Source organism: Heterodontus francisci, unplaced genomic scaffold (assembly GCF_036365525.1).
Source record: "Heterodontus francisci isolate sHetFra1 unplaced genomic scaffold, sHetFra1.hap1 HAP1_SCAFFOLD_89, whole genome shotgun sequence".
NCBI classification, from domain to species: Eukaryota; Metazoa; Chordata; class Chondrichthyes; order Heterodontiformes; family Heterodontidae; genus Heterodontus; species Heterodontus francisci.
This window is the reverse complement of record NW_027140677.1, coordinates 1,048,531-1,063,084: the sequence shown is the minus strand read 5'-3', so window position 1 is coordinate 1,063,084 and position 14,554 is coordinate 1,048,531.

Below are 14,554 nucleotides of genomic sequence, written 5' to 3'. Positions count from 1 at the left end.
GGTGTTGCATTAGGTTGAGGTGTTGCATTAGTTTGAGGTGTTGCATGAGTTTGAGGTGTTGCATTAGTTTGAGGTGTTGCATTAGTTTGAGGGGTTGTTTAGTTTGAGTTGCAGCCTTCGTTCGTGGGTTGCCTTTGTTTGAGGGTTCCGTTAGTTTGAGGGTTCCCTTAGTTACAGGTGTTGCCTGAGTTTGAGGTGTTGCCTTAGTTTAAGGGGCTGCATCTTTTTGAGGGGTTGCCTTTGTTTCAAAGTGTTGCCTTAGTTTGAGGTGTTGCCTTAGTTTGAGGTGTTGCATTGGTTTGAGGTGTTGCCTTAGTTTGAGGTGTTGCCTTAGTTTGAGGTGTTGCATTAGTTTGAGGTGCTGCTTTAGTTTGAGTTGCAGCCTTCGTTAGTGGGTTGCCTTTGTTTGAGGGTTCCCTCAGTTTGAGGGTTCCCTTAGTTTGAGGTGTTGCATTAGTTTGAGGTGTTGCCTTAGTTTAAGGGGCTGCATCTGTATGAGGGGTTGCCGTAGTTTCAGGTGTTGCCTTAGTTTGAGGTGTTGCCTTAGTTTGAGGTGTTGCCTTAGTTTGAGGGTTCCATTAGTTTGACGGTTGCCTCAGTTTGAGGTGTTGCCTTACTTTGAGGTGTTGCCTTAGTTTGAGGTGTTGCCTTAGTTTAAGGTGTTGCCTTAGTTTGAGGTGTTGCATTATTTTGATGTGTTGCATTATTTTGATGTGTTGCCTTAGTTTGAGGGGCTGCTTTAGTTTGAGGGGCTGCCTTAGTTTGAGGGGCTGCCTTAGTTTGAGGGGCCGCCTTCGTTTGAGGGGCCGCCTTAGTTTGAGGTGTTGCCTGAGTATGAGGTGTAGCCTTTGATTGACGGTTTCCTTAGTTTGAGGTGTTTCATTAGTTTGAGGTGTTGCATTAGTTTGAGGTGTTGCATTAGTTTGAGGTGTTGCATTAGTTTGAGGTGTTGCATGAGTTTGAGGTGTTGCATTACTTTGAGGTGTTGCATTAGGTTGAGGTGTTGCATTAGTTTGAGGTGTTGCATGAGTTTGAGGTGTTGCATTAGTTTGAGGTGTTGCATTAGTTTGAGGGGTTGTTTAGTTTGAGTTGCAGCCTTCGTTCGTGGGTTGCCTTTGTTTGAGGTTTCCGTTAGTTTGAGGGTTCCCTTAGTTACAGGTGTTGCCTGAGTTTGAGGTGTTGCCTTAGTTTAAGGGGCTGCATCTTTTTGAGGGGTTGCCTTTGTTTCAAAGTGTTGCCTTAGTTTGAGGTGTTGCCTTAGTTTGAGGTGTTGCATTGGTTTGAGGTGTTGCCTTAGTTTGAGGTGTTGCCTTAGTTTGAGGGGCCGCCTTAGTATGAGGGCCGCCTTAGTTTGAGGTGTTGCCTGAGTATGAGGTGTTGCCTTTGATTGACGGTTTCCTTAGTTTGAGGTGTTGCATTAGTTTGAAGTGTTGCATTAGTTTGAGGTGTTGCTTTAGTTTGAGTTGCAGCCTTCGTTAGTGGATTGCCTTTGTTTGAGGGTTCCCTTAGTTTGAGGGTTCCCTTAGTTTGAGGGTTCCCTTAGTTTGAGGTGTTGCATTAGTTTGAGGGTTCCCTTAGTTTGAGGGTTCCCTTAGTTTGAGGTGTTGCATTAGTTTGAGGTGTTGCCTTAGTTTAAGGGGCTGCATCTGTTTGAGGGGTTGCCTTAGTTTCAGGTGTTGCCTTCATTTGAGGTGTTGCCATAGTTTGAGGTGTTGCCTTAGTTTGATGTGTTGCCTTAGTTTGAGGGGCCTCCTTAGTTTGATGGGCCGCCTTAGTTTGAGGTGTTGCCTGAGTATGAGGCGCTGCCTTTGATTGACGGTTTCCTTAGTTTGAGGAGTTGCATTAGTTTGAGGTGTTGCATTAGTTTGAGGTGTTGCCTTAGTTTAAGGGGCTGCATCTGTTTGAGGGGTTGCCTTTGTTTGAGGGTTCCCTTAGTTTGATGATTCCTTTAGTTTGAGGTGCTGCCTTAGTTTGAGGTGTTGCCTTAGTTTGATGTGTTGCATTAGTTTAAGGTGTTGCCTTTGTTTGAGGTGTTGCATTATTTTGATGTGTTGCATTATTTTGATGTGTTGCCTTAGTTTGAGGGGCTGCTTTAGTTTGAGGGGCTGCCTTAGTTTGAGGGGCTGCCTTAGTTTGAGGGGCCGCCTTCGTTTGAGGGGCCGCCTTAGTTTGAGGTGTTGCCTGAGTATGAGGTGTAGCCTTTGATTGACGGTTTCCTTAGTTTGAGGTGTTTCATTAGTTTGAGGTGTTGCATTAGTTTGAGGTGTTGCATTAGTTTGAGGTGTTGCATTAGTTTGAGGTGTTGCATTAGTTTGAGGTGTTGCATGAGTTTGAGGTGTTGCATTACTTTGAGGTGTTGCATTAGGTTGAGGTGTTGCATTAGTTTGAGGTGTTGCATGAGTTTGAGGTGTTGCATTAGTTTGAGGTGTTGCATTAGTTTGAGGGGTTGTTTAGTTTGAGTTGCAGCCTTCGTTCGTGGGTTGCCTTTGTTTGAGGGTTCCGTTAGTTTGAGGGTTCCCTTAGTTACAGGTGTTGCCTGAGTTTGAGGTGTTGCCTTAGTTTAAGGGGCTGCATCTTTTTGAGGGGTTGCCTTTGTTTCAAAGTGTTGCCTTAGTTTGAGGTGTTGCCTTAGTTTGAGGTGTTGCATTGGTTTGAGGTGTTGCCTTAGTTTGAGGTGTTGCCTTAGTTTGAGGGGCCGCCTTAGTATGAGGGCCGCCTTAGTTTGAGGTGTTGCCTGAGTATGAGGTGTTGCCTTTGATTGACGGTTTCCTTAGTTTGAGGTGTTGCATTAGTTTGAAGTGTTGCATTAGTTTGAGGAGTTGCATTAGTTTGAGGTGTTGCATTAGTTTGAGGTGTTGCTTTAGTTTGAGTTGCAGCCTTCGTTAGTGGATTGCCTTTGTTTGAGGGTTCCCTTAGTTTGAGGGTTCCCTTAGTTTGAGGGTTCCCTTAGTTTGAGGTGTTGCATTAGTTTGAGGGTTCCCTTAGTTTGAGGGTTCCCTTAGTTTGAGGTGTTGCATTAGTTTGAGGTGTTGCCTTAGTTTAAGGGGCTGCATCTGTTTGAGGGGTTGCCTTAGTTTCAGGTGTTGCCTTCATTTGATGTGTTGCCATAGTTTGAGGTGTTGCCTTACTTTGATGTGTTGCCTTAGTTTGAGGGGCCGCCTTAGTTTGATGGGCCGCCTTAGTTTGAGGTGTTGCCTGAGTATGAGGTGCTGCCTTTGATTGACGGTTTCCTTAGTTTGAGGAGTTGCATTAGTTTGAGGTGCTGCATTAGTTTCAGGTGTTGCCTTAGTTTAAGGGGCTGCATCTGTTTGAGGGGTTGCCTTTGTTTGAGGGTTCCCTTAGTTTGATGATTCCTTTAGTTTGAGGTGCTGCCTTAGTTTGAGGTGTTGCCTTAGTTTGATGTGTTGCATTATCTTGAGGTGTTGCCTTCGTTTGAGGTGTTGCATTAGTTTGAGGTGTTGCATTAGTTGAGGTGTTGCATTAGTTTGAGGGGTTGCATTGGTTTGAGGTGTTGCCTTAGTTTGAGGTGTTGCCTCAGTTTGAGGTTTTACCTTAGTTTGAGGATTTGCCTAAGTTTGAGGTTTTGCATTCGTTCGAGGGTCGCCTTTGTTTGTGGTTCTGCCTTTGTTTGACGTGCTGCTTTTGTTTGAGGTGTTGCCTGAGTATGAGGTGTTGCCTTTGATTGAAGGTTTCCTTAGTTTGAGGTGTTGCATTAGTTTGAGGTGTTGCATTAGTTTGAGGTGTTGCATTAGTTTGAGGTGTTGCATTAGTTTGAGGTGTTGCATGAGTTTGAGGTGTTGCATTAGTTTGAGGTGTTGCATTAGTTTGAAGTGTTGCATTAGTTTGAGGTGTTGCATTAGTTTGATGTGTTGCCTTAGTTTGAGGTGTTGCCTTAGTATGAGGTGATGCATTAGTTTGAGGTGTTGCATTAGTTTGATTTGTTGAATTAGTTTGATGTTTAGCATAAGTTTGATGTGTTGCCTTAGTTTGAGGTGTTGCCTCATTTTGAGGTGTTGCCTTAGTTTAAGGGTTGCCTTAGTTTGAGTGTTGCCTTAGTTTGAGGTGTTGCCTTCGACTGAGGTGTTGCTTTAGTTTGAGGTGTTGCATTAGTTTGAGGGTTCCATTAGATTGAGGGTTCCATTAGTTTGACGGTTGCCTTACTTTGAAATGTAGCCTTAGTTTGAGGTGTTGCCTCAGTTTGAGGTGTTGCCTTAGTTTGATGTGTTGCATTATTTTGAGGTGTTGCCTTAGTTTGAGGATTTGCCTTAGTTTGAGGTGTTGCATTAGTTTGAGGTGTTGCATTAGTTTGAGGTGTTGCCTTAGTTTGAGGTGTTGACTTAGTTTGAGGTTTTGCCTTAGTTTGAGGTTTTGCCTTAGTTTGAGGTTTTGCATTAGTTTTAGGGTTGCCTTTGTTTGAGGTGCTGCCTTTGTTTGAGATGCTGCCTTTGTTTGAGGTGCTGCGTTTGTTTGAGGTGTTGCCTGAGTATGAGGTGTTGCATTAGTTTGGGGTGTTGCATTAGTTTGAGGTGTTGCATTAGTTTGAGATGTTGCATGAGTTTGAGGTGTTGCATTAGTTTGAGGTGTTGCATTACTTTGAGGTGCTGCATTAGCTTGAGGTGTTGCTTTAGTTTGAGTTGCAGCCTTCGTTAGTGGTTTGCCTTTGTTTGAGGGTTCCTTTAGTTTGAGGTGCTGCCTTAGTTTGAGGTGTTGCCTTAGTTTCAGGTGTTGCATTAGTTTGAGGTGTTTCCTTAGTTTGAGGTGTTGCCTTAGTTTGAGGTGTTGCCTTCGTTTGAGGTGTTGCCTTAGTTTGAGGGTCCGCCTTAGATTGAGGGGCCGCCTTAGTTTGAGGTGTTGCCTGAGTATGAGGTGTTGCCTTTGATTGACGTTTTCCTTAGTTTGAGGTGTTGCATTAGTTTGAGGTGTTGCATTAGTTTGAGTTGCAGCCTTCGTTAGTGGGTTGCCTTTGTTTGAGGGTTCCCTTAGTTTGAGGGTTCCCTTAGTTTGAGGGTTCCCTTAGTTTGAGGTGTTGCCTTAGTTTGAGGTGTTGCCTGAATTTAAGGGGCTGCATCTGTATGAGGGGTTGCCATAGTTTCAGGTGTTGCATTAGTTTGAGGTGTTGCCTTAGTTTGAGATGTTGCCTTAGTTTGAGGTGTTGCCTTAGTTTGAGGGGCCGCCTTAGTTTGAGGGGCCGCCTTAGTTTGAGGTGTTGCCTGAGTATGAGATGTTGCCTTTGATTTACGGTTTCCTTAGTTTGAGCTGTTGCATTAGTTTGAGGTTTTGCATTAGTTTGAGATGTTGCTTTAGTTTGAGTTGCAGCCTTCGTTAGTGGGTTGCCTTTGTTTGAGGGTTCCCTTAGCTTGAGGGTTCCCTGAGTTTGAGGGTTCCCTTAGTTTGAGGCGTTGCATTAGTTTGAGGTATTGCCTTAGTTTAAGGGGCTGCATCTGTTTGAGGGGTTGCCTTAGTTTGAGGTGTTGCATTAGCTTGAGGTGTTGCCTTAGTTTGAGGTGTTGCCTTAGTTTGAGGTGTAGCCTTAGTTTGAGGGGCCGCCTTAGTTTGAGGGGCCACCTTAGTTTGAGGTGTTGCCTGAGTATGAGGTGTTGCCTTTGATTGACGGTTTCCTTAGTTTGAGGAGTTGCATTAGTTTGAGGTGTTGCATTAGTTTGAGGTGTTGCTTTAGTTTGAGTTGCAGCCTTCGTTATTGGGTTGCCTTTGGTTGAGGGTTCCCTTAGTTTGAGGGTTCCCTTAATTTGAGGGTTCCCTTAGTTTGAGGTGTTGCCTTAGTTTGAGGTGTTGCCTTAGTTTAAGGGGATGCATCTGTTTGAGGGGTTGCCTTAGTTTCAGGTGTTGAATTAGTTTGAGGTGTTGCCTGAGTTTGAGGTGTTGCCTTAGTTTGACGTGTTGCCTTAGTTTGAGGTTTGCCTTAGTTTTAGACATTGCTTAGTTTGATGGGAGCATTTATTTGAGGTTTTGCATTAGTTTGAGGTGTTGCATTAGTTTGAGGTGTTGCATTAGTTTGAGGTGTTGCATTAGTTTGATGTGTTGCCTTAGTTTGAGGTGTTGCCTTAGTTTGAGGTTTTGCATTAGTTCTAGGGTCGCCTTTGTTTGAGGTTCTGCCTTTGTTTGAGATGCTGCCTTTGTTTGACGTGCTGCTTTTGTTTGAGTTGTTGCCTGACTATGAGGTGTTGCCTTTGATTGAAGGTTTCCTTAGTTTAAGGTGTTGCATTAGTTTGAGGTGTTGCATTAGTTTGAGGTGTTGCATTAGTTTGAGGTGTTGCATTAGTTTGAGGAGTTGCATGAGTTTGAGGTGTTGCATTAGTTTGAGGTGTTGCATTAGTTTGATGTGTTGCATTAGTTTGAGGTGTTGCATTAGTTTGAGGTGTTGCATTAGTTTGAGGTGTTGCATTATTTTGATGTGTTGCCTTAGTTTGAGGTGTTGCCTTAGTATGAGGTGTTGCATTAGTTTGAGGTGTTGCATTAGTTTGAGTTGTTGAATTAGTTTGATGTGTAGCATAAGTTTGAGGTGTTGCCTTAGTTTGAGGTGTTGCCTCAGTTTGAGGTGTTGCCTTAGTTTAAGGGTTGCCTTAGTTTGAGGTGTTGCCTTAGTTTGAGGTGTTGCCTTAGTCTGAGGTGTTGCTTTAGTTTGAGGTGTTGCATTAGTTTGAGGGTTCCATTAGATTGAGGGTTCTATTAGTTTGACGGTTGCCTTAGTTTGAAATGTTGCCTTAGTTTGAGGTGTTGCCTCAGTTTGAGGTGTTGCCTTAGTTTGATGTGTTGCATTATTTTGAGGTGTTGCCATAGTTTGAGGTGTTACATTAGTTTGAGGTGTTGCATTAGTTTGAGTTGTTGCATTAGTTTGAGCTGTTGCCTTAGTTTGAGGTGTTGCCTTAGTTTGAGGATTTGCCTTTGTTTGAGGTTTTGCATTAGTTTTAGGGTTGCCTTTGTTTGAGGTGCTGCCTTTGTTTGAGATGCTGCCTTTGTTTGAGGTGCTGCCTTTGTTTGAGGTGTTGCCTGAGTATGAGGTGTTGCCTTTGATTGACGGTTTCCTTAGTTTAAGGTGTTGCATTAGTTTGGGGTGTTGCATTAGTTTGAGGTGTTGCATTAGTTTGAGATGTTGCATGAGTTTGAGGTGTTGCATTAGTTTGAGGTGTTGCATTAGTTTGAGGTGCTGCATTAGCTTGAGGTGTTGCTTTAGTTTGAGTTGCAGCCTTCGTTAGCGGTTTGCCTTTGTTTGAGGGTTCGCTTAGTTTGAGGGTTCCCTTAGTTTGAGGTGCTGCCTTAGTTTGAGGTGTTGCCTTAGTTTCAGGTGTTGCATTAGTTTGAGGTGTTTCCTTAGTTTGAGGTGTTGCCTTAGTTTGAGGTGTTGCCTTCGTTTGAGGTGTTGCCTTAGTTTGAGGGGCCGCCTTCGATTGAGGGGCCGCCTTAGTTTGAGGTGTTGCCTTTGATTGACGGTTTCCTTAGTTTGAGGTGTTGCATTAGTTTGAGGTGTTGCATTAGTTTGAGTTGCAGCCTTCGTTAGTGGGTTGCCTTTGTTTGAGGGTTTCCTTAGTTTGAGGGTTCCCTTAGTTTGAGGGTTCCCTCAGTTTGAGGTGTTGCCTTAGTTTGAGGTGTTGCCTTAATGTAAGGGGCTGCATCTGTTTGAGGGGTTGCCATAGTTTCAGGTGTTGCATTAGTTTGAGGTGTTGCCTTAGTTTGAGGTGTTGCCTTAGTTTGAGGTGTTGGCTTAGTTTGAGGGGCCGACTTAGTATGAGGGGCCGCCTTAGTTTGAGGTGTTGCCTGAGTATGAGATGTTGCCTTTGATTTACGGTTTCCTTAGTTTGAGGTGTTGCATTAATTTGAGGTTTTGCATTAGTTTGAGGTGTTGCTTTAGTTTGAGTTGCAGCCTTCGTTAGTGGGTTGCCTTTGTTTGAGGGTTCCCTTAGCTTGAGGGTTCCCTGAGTTTGAGGGTTCCCTTAGTTTGAGGTGTTGCATTAGTTTGAGGTATTGCCTTAGTTTAAGGGGCTGCATCTGTTTGAGGGGTTGCCTTAGTTTTAGGTGTTGCATTAGTTTGAGGTGTTGCCTTAGTTTGAGGTGTTGCCTTAGTTTGAGGTGTAGCCTTAGTTTGAGGGGCCGCCTTAGTTTGAGGGGCCACCTTAGTTTGAGGTGTTGCCTGAGTCTGAGGTGTTGCCTTTGATTGACGGTTTCCTTAGTTTGAGGAGTTGCATTAGTTTGAGGTGTTGCATTAGTTTGAGGAGATGCATTAGTTTGAGGTGTTGCATTAGTATGAGGTGTTGCTTTAGTTTGAGTTGCAGCCTTCGTTAGTGGGTTGCCTTTGGTTGAGGGTTCCCTTAGTTTGAGGGTTCCCTTAATTTGAGGGTTCCCTTAGTTTGAGGTGTTGCCTTAGTTTGAGGTGTTGCCTTAGTTTAAGGGGCTGCATCTGTTTGAGGGGTTGCCTTAGTTTCAGATGTTGAATTAGTTTGAGGTGTTGCCTTAGTTTGAGGTGTTGCCTTAGTTTTAGATATTGCTTAGTTTGATGGGAGCATTTATTTGAGGTTTTGCATTAGTTTGAGGTGTTGCATGAGTTTGAGGTGTTGCATTAGTTTGAGGTGTTGCATTAGTTTGAGGTGTTGCATTAGTTTGATGTGTTGCCTTAGTTTGAGGTGTTGCCTTAGTTTGAGGTGTTGCATTAGTTTGAGGTGTTGCATTAGTTTGAGTTGTTGATTCAGTTTGAGGTGTTGCATAAGTTTGAAGTGTTGCCTTAGTTTGAGGTGTTGCCTTAGTTTGAGGTGTTGCCTTAGTTTTAGGGTTGCCTTAGTTTGAGGTGTTGCCTTAGTTTGAGGTGTTGCCTGAGTATGAGGTGTTGCATTAGTTTGGGGTGTTGCATTAGTTTGCGGTGTTGCATTAGTTTGAGATGTTGCATGAGTTTGAGGTGTTGCATTAGTTTGAGGTGTTGCATTACTTTGAGGTGCTGCATTAGCTTGAGGTGTTGCTTTAGTTTGAGTTGCAGCCTTCGATAGTGGTTTGCCTTTGTTTGAGGGTTCCCTTAGTTTGAGGTGCTGCCTTAGTTTGAGGCGTTGCCTTAGTTTCATGTGTTGCATTAGTTTGAGGTGTTTCCTTAGTTTGAGGTGTTGCCTTAGTTTGAGGTGTTGCCTTCCTTTGAGGTGTTGCCTTAGTTTGAGGGTCCGCCTTAGATTGAGGGGCCGCCTTAGTTTGAGGTGTTGCCTGAGTATGAGGTGTTGCCTTTGATTGACGGTTTCCTTAGTTTGAGGTGTTGCATTAGTTTGAGGTGTTGCATTAGTTTGAGTTGCAGCCTTCGTTAGTGGGTTGCCTTTGTTTGAGGGTTCCCTTAGTTTGAGGGTTCCCTTAGTTTGAGGGTTCCCTTAGTTTGAGGTGTTGCCTTAGTTTGAGGTGTTGCCTGAATTTAAGGGGCTGCATCTGTATGAGGGGTTGCCATAGTTTCAGGTGTTGCATTAGTTTGAGGTGTTGCCTTAGTTTGAGATGTTGCCTTAGTTTGAGGTGTTGCCTTAGTTTGAGGGGCCGCCTTAGTTTGAGGGGCCGCCTTAGTTTGAGGTGTTGCCTGAGTATGAGATGTTGCCTTTGATTTACGGTTTCCTTAGTTTGAGGTGTTGCATTAGTTTGAGGTTTTGCATTAGTTTGAGATGTTGCTTTAGTTTGAGTTGCAGCCTTCGTTAGTGGGTTGCCTTTGTTTGAGGGTTCCCTTAGCTTGAGGGTTCCCTGAGTTTGAGGGTTCCCTTAGTTTGAGGTATTGCATTAGTTTGAGGTATTGCCTTAGTTTAAGGGGCTGCATCTGTTTGAGGGGTTGCCTTAGTTTTAGGTGTTGCATTAGTTTGAGGTGTTGCCTTAGTTTGAGGTGTTGCCTTAGTTTGAGGTGTAGCCTTAGTTTGAGGGGCCGCCTTAGTTTGAGGGGCCACCTTAGTTTGAGGTGTTGCCTGAGTATGAGGTGTTGCCTTTGATTGACGGTTTCCTTAGTTTGAGGAGTTGCATTAGTTTGAGGTGTTGCATTAGTTTGAGGTGTTGCTTTAGTTTGAGTTGCAGCCTTCGTTATTGGGTTGCCTTTGGTTGAGGGTTCCCTTAGTTTGAGGGTTCCCTTAATTTGAGGGTTCCCTTAGTTTGAGGTGTTGCCTTAGTTTGAGGTGTTGCCTTAGTTTAAGGGGATGCATCTGTTTGAGGGGTTGCCTTAGTTTCAGGTGTTGAATTAGTTTGAGGTGTTGCCTGAGTTTGAGGTGTTGCCTTAGTTTGACGTGTTGCCTTAGTTTGAGGTTTGCCTTAGTTTTAGACATTGCTTAGTTTGATGGGAGCATTTATTTGAGGTTTTGCATTAGTTTGAGGTGTTGCATTAGTTTGAGGTGTTGCATTAGTTTGAGGTGTTGCATTAGTTTGATGTGTTGCCTTAGTTTGAGGTGTTGCCTTAGTTTGAGGTTTTGCATTAGTTCTAGGGTCGCCTTTGTTTGAGGTTCTGCCTTTGTTTGAGATGCTGCCTTTGTTTGACGTGCTGCTTTTGTTTGAGGTGTTGCCTGACTATGAGGTGTTGCCTTTGATTGAAGGTTTCCTTAGTTTAAGGTGTTGCATTAGTTTGAGGTGTTGCATTAGTTTGAGGTGTTGCATTAGTTTGAGGTGTTGCATTAGTTTGAGGAGTTGCATGAGTTTGAGGTGTTGCATTAGTTTGAGGTGTTGCATTAGTTTGATGTGTTGCATTAGTTTGAGGTGTTGCATTAGTTTGAGGTGTTGCATTAGTTTGAGGTGTTGCATTATTTTGATGTGTTGCCTTAGTTTGAGGTGTTGCCTTAGTATGAGGTGTTGCATTAGTTTGAGGTGTTGCATTAGTTTGAGTTGTTGAATTAGTTTGATGTGTAGCATAAGTTTGAGGTGTTGCCTTAGTTTGAGGTGTTGCCTCAGTTTGAGGTGTTGCCTTAGTTTAAGGGTTGCCTTAGTTTGAGGTGTTGCCTTAGTTTGAGGTGTTGCCTTAGTCTGAGGTGTTGCTTTAGTTTGAGGTGTTGCATTAGTTTGAGGGTTCCATTAGATTGAGGGTTCTATTAGTTTGACGGTTGCCTTAGTTTGAAATGTTGCCTTAGTTTGAGGTGTTGCCTCAGTTTGAGGTGTTGCCTTAGTTTGATGTGTTGCATTATTTTGAGGTGTTGCCTTAGTTTGAGGTGTTGCCTTAGTTTGAGGTGTTGCCTTAGTTTGAGGTTTTGCCTTAGTTTGAGGATTTGCCTTTGTTTGAGGTTTTGCATTAGTTTTAGGGTTGCCTTTGTTTGAGGTGCTGCCTTTGTTTGAGATGCTGCCTTTGTTTGAGGTGCTGCCTTTGTTTGAGGTGTTGCCTGAGTATGAGGTGTTGCCTTTGATTGACGGTTTCCTTAGTTTAAGGTGTTGCATTAGTTTGGGGTGTTGCATTAGTTTGAGGTGTTGCATTAGTTTGAGATGTTGCATGAGTTTGAGGTGTTGCATTAGTTTGAGGTGTTGCATTAGTTTGAGGTGCTGCATTAGCTTGAGGTGTTGCTTTAGTTTGAGTTGCAGCCTTCGTTAGTGGTTTGCCTTTGTTTGAGGGTTCGCTTAGTTTGAGGGTTCCCTTAGTTTTTGGTGCTGCCTTAGTTTGAGGTGTTGCCTTAGTTTCAGGTGTTGCATTAGTTTGAGGTGTTTCCTTAGTTTGAGGTGTTGCCTTAGTTTGAGGTGTTGCCTTCGTTTGAGGTGTTGCCTTAGTTTGAGGGGCCGCCTTCGATTGAGGGGCCGCCTTAGTTTGAGGTGTTGCCTTTGATTGACGGTTTCCTTAGTTTGAGGTGTTGCATTAGTTTGAGGTGTTGCATTAGTTTGAGTTGCAGCCTTCGTTAGTGGGTTGCCTTTGTTTGAGGGTTTCCTTAGTTTGAGGGTTCCCTTAGTTTGAGGGTTCCCTCAGTTTGAGGTGTTGCCTTAGTTTGAGGTGTTGCCCTAATGTAAGGGGCTGCATCTGTTTGAGGGGTTGCCATAGTTTCAGGTGTTGCATTAGTTTGAGGTGTTGCCTTAGTTTGAGGTGTTGCCTTAGTTTGAGGTGTTGGCTTAGTTTCAGGGGCCGACTTAGTATGAGGGGCCGCCTTAGTTTGAGGTGTTGCCTGAGTATGAGATGTTGCCTTTGATTTACGGTTTCCTTAGTTTGAGGTGTTGCATTAGTTTGAGGTTTTGCATTAGTTTGAGGTGTTGCTTTAGTTTGAGTTGCAGCCTTCGTTAGTGGGTTGCCTTTATTTGAGGGTTCCCTTAGCTTGAGGGTTCCCTGAGTTTGAGGGTTCCCTTAGTTTGAGGTGTTGCATTAGTTTGAGGTATTGCCTTAGTTTAAGGGGCTGCATCTGTTTGAGGGGTTGCCTTAGTTTTAGGTGTTGCATTAGTTTGAGGTGTTGCCTTAGTTTGAGGTGTTGCCTTAGTTTGAGGTGTAGCCTTAGTTTGAGGGGCCGCCTTAGTTTGAGGGGCCACCTTAGTTTGAGGTGTTGCCTGAGTCTGAGGTGTTGCCTTTGATTGACGGTTTCCTTAGTTTGAGGAGTTGCATTAGTTTGAGGTGTTGCATTAGTTTGAGGAGATGCATTAGTTTGAGGTGTTGCATTAGTATGAGGTGTTGCTTTAGTTTGAGTTGCAGCCTTCGTTAGTGGGTTGCCTTTGGTTGAGGGTTCCCTTAGTTTGAGGGTTCCCTTAATTTGAGGGTTCCCTTAGTTTGAGGTGTTGCCTTAGTTTGAGGTGTTGCCTTAGTTTAAGGGGCTGCATCTGTTTGAGGGGTTGCCTTAGTTTCAGATGTTGAATTAGTTTGAGGTGTTGCCTTAGTTTGAGGTGTTGCCTTAGTTTTAGATATTGCTTAGTTTGATGGGAGCATTTATTTGAGGTTTTGCATTAGTTTGAGGTGTTGCATTAGTTTGAGGTGTTGCATTAGTTTGATGTGTTGCCTTAGTTTGAGGTGTTGCCTTAGTTTGAGGTGTTGCATTAGTTTGAGGTGTTGCATTAGTTTGAGTTGTTGATTCAGTTTGAGGTGTTGCATAAGTTTGAAGTGTTGCCTTAGTTTGAGGTGTTGCCTTAGTTTGAGGTGTTGCCTTAGTTTTAGGGTTGCCTTAGTTTGAGGTGTTGGCTTAGTTTGAGGTGTTGCCTTAGTTTGAGGTGTTGATTTAGTTTGAGGTGTTGCATTAGTTTGAGGGTTCCATTAGTTTGTGGGTTCCATTAGTTTGACGGTTACCTTAGTTTGAAATGTTGCCTTAATTTGAGGTGTTGCCTTAGTTTGAGGTGTTGCCTTAGTTTGATGTGTTGCATTATTTTGAGCTGTTGCCTTAGTTTGAGGTGTTGCATTAGTTTGAGGTGTTGCATTAGATTGAGGTGTTGCATTAGTTTGAGGTGTTGCCTTAGTTTGAGGTGTTGCCTTAGTTTGAGGTGTTGCCTTATTTTGAGGTTTTGCCTTAGTTTGAGGATTTGCCCTAGTTTGAGGTATTGCATTAGTTTTAGGGTTGCCTTTGTTTGAGGTGCTGCCTTTGTTTGAGATGCTGCCTTTGTTTGAGGTGCTGCCTTTGTTTGAGGTGTTGCCTTTCATTGACAGTTTCCTTAGTTTAAGGTGTTGCATTAGTTTGAGGTGTTGCATTCGTTTGATGTGTTGCATTAGTTTGAGGTGTTGCATTAGTTTGAGGTGTTGCATTAGTTTGAGGTGTTGCATGAGTTTGAGGTGTTGCTTTAGTTTGAGTTGCAGCCTTCATTAGTGGGTTGCCTTTGTTTGAGGGTTCCCTTAGTTTGAGGGTTCCCTTCGTTTGAGGTGCTGCCTTAGTTTGAGGTGTTGCCTTAGATTAAGGGGCTGCATCTGTTTGAGGGGTTGCCTTAGTTTCAGGTGTTGCATTAGTTTGAGGTGTTGCCTTTGTTTGAGGTGTTGCCTTAGTTTGAGGTGTTGCCTTAGTTTGAGAGGCCGCCTTAGTTTGAGGGGCCGCCTTTGTTTGAGGTGTTGCCTGAGTATGAGGTGTTGCCTTTGATTGACGGTTTCCTTAGTTTGAGGTGTTGCATTAGTTTGAGGTGTTGCATTCGTTTGAGTTGCAGCCTTCGTTAGTGGGTTGCCTTTGTTTGAGGGTTCCCTTCGTTTGTTGTTTCCCTTAGTTTGAGGTGTTGCCTTCGTTTGATGTTTTGCCTAAGTTTAAGGGGCTGCATCTGTTTGAGGGGTTGCCTTCGTTTCAGGTGTTGCCTTAGTTTGAGGTGTTGCCTTAGTTTGAGGTGTCGCCTTATTTTGAGGGGCTGCCTTAGTTTGAGGTGTTGCCTGAGGATGAGGTGTTGCCTTTGATTGACGGTTTCCTGAGTTTGAGGAGTTGCATTAGTTTGAGGTGTTCCCTTAGTTTGAGGTGTTGCCTTAGTTTGAGGTGTTGCCTTAGTTTGAGGTGTTGCCTTCGTTTGAGGTGTTGCCTTAGTTTGAGGTATTGCCTTGGTTTGAGGTTAGCCATAGTTTGAGATATTGCTTAGTTTGAGGTGTTGCATTGGTTTGAGGTGTTGCCTTAATTTGAGGTGTTGCCTTTGTTTGAGGTTTGCCTTAGTTTTAGATATTGCTTAGTTTGATGGGAGCCTTTATTTGAGGTTTTGCAGT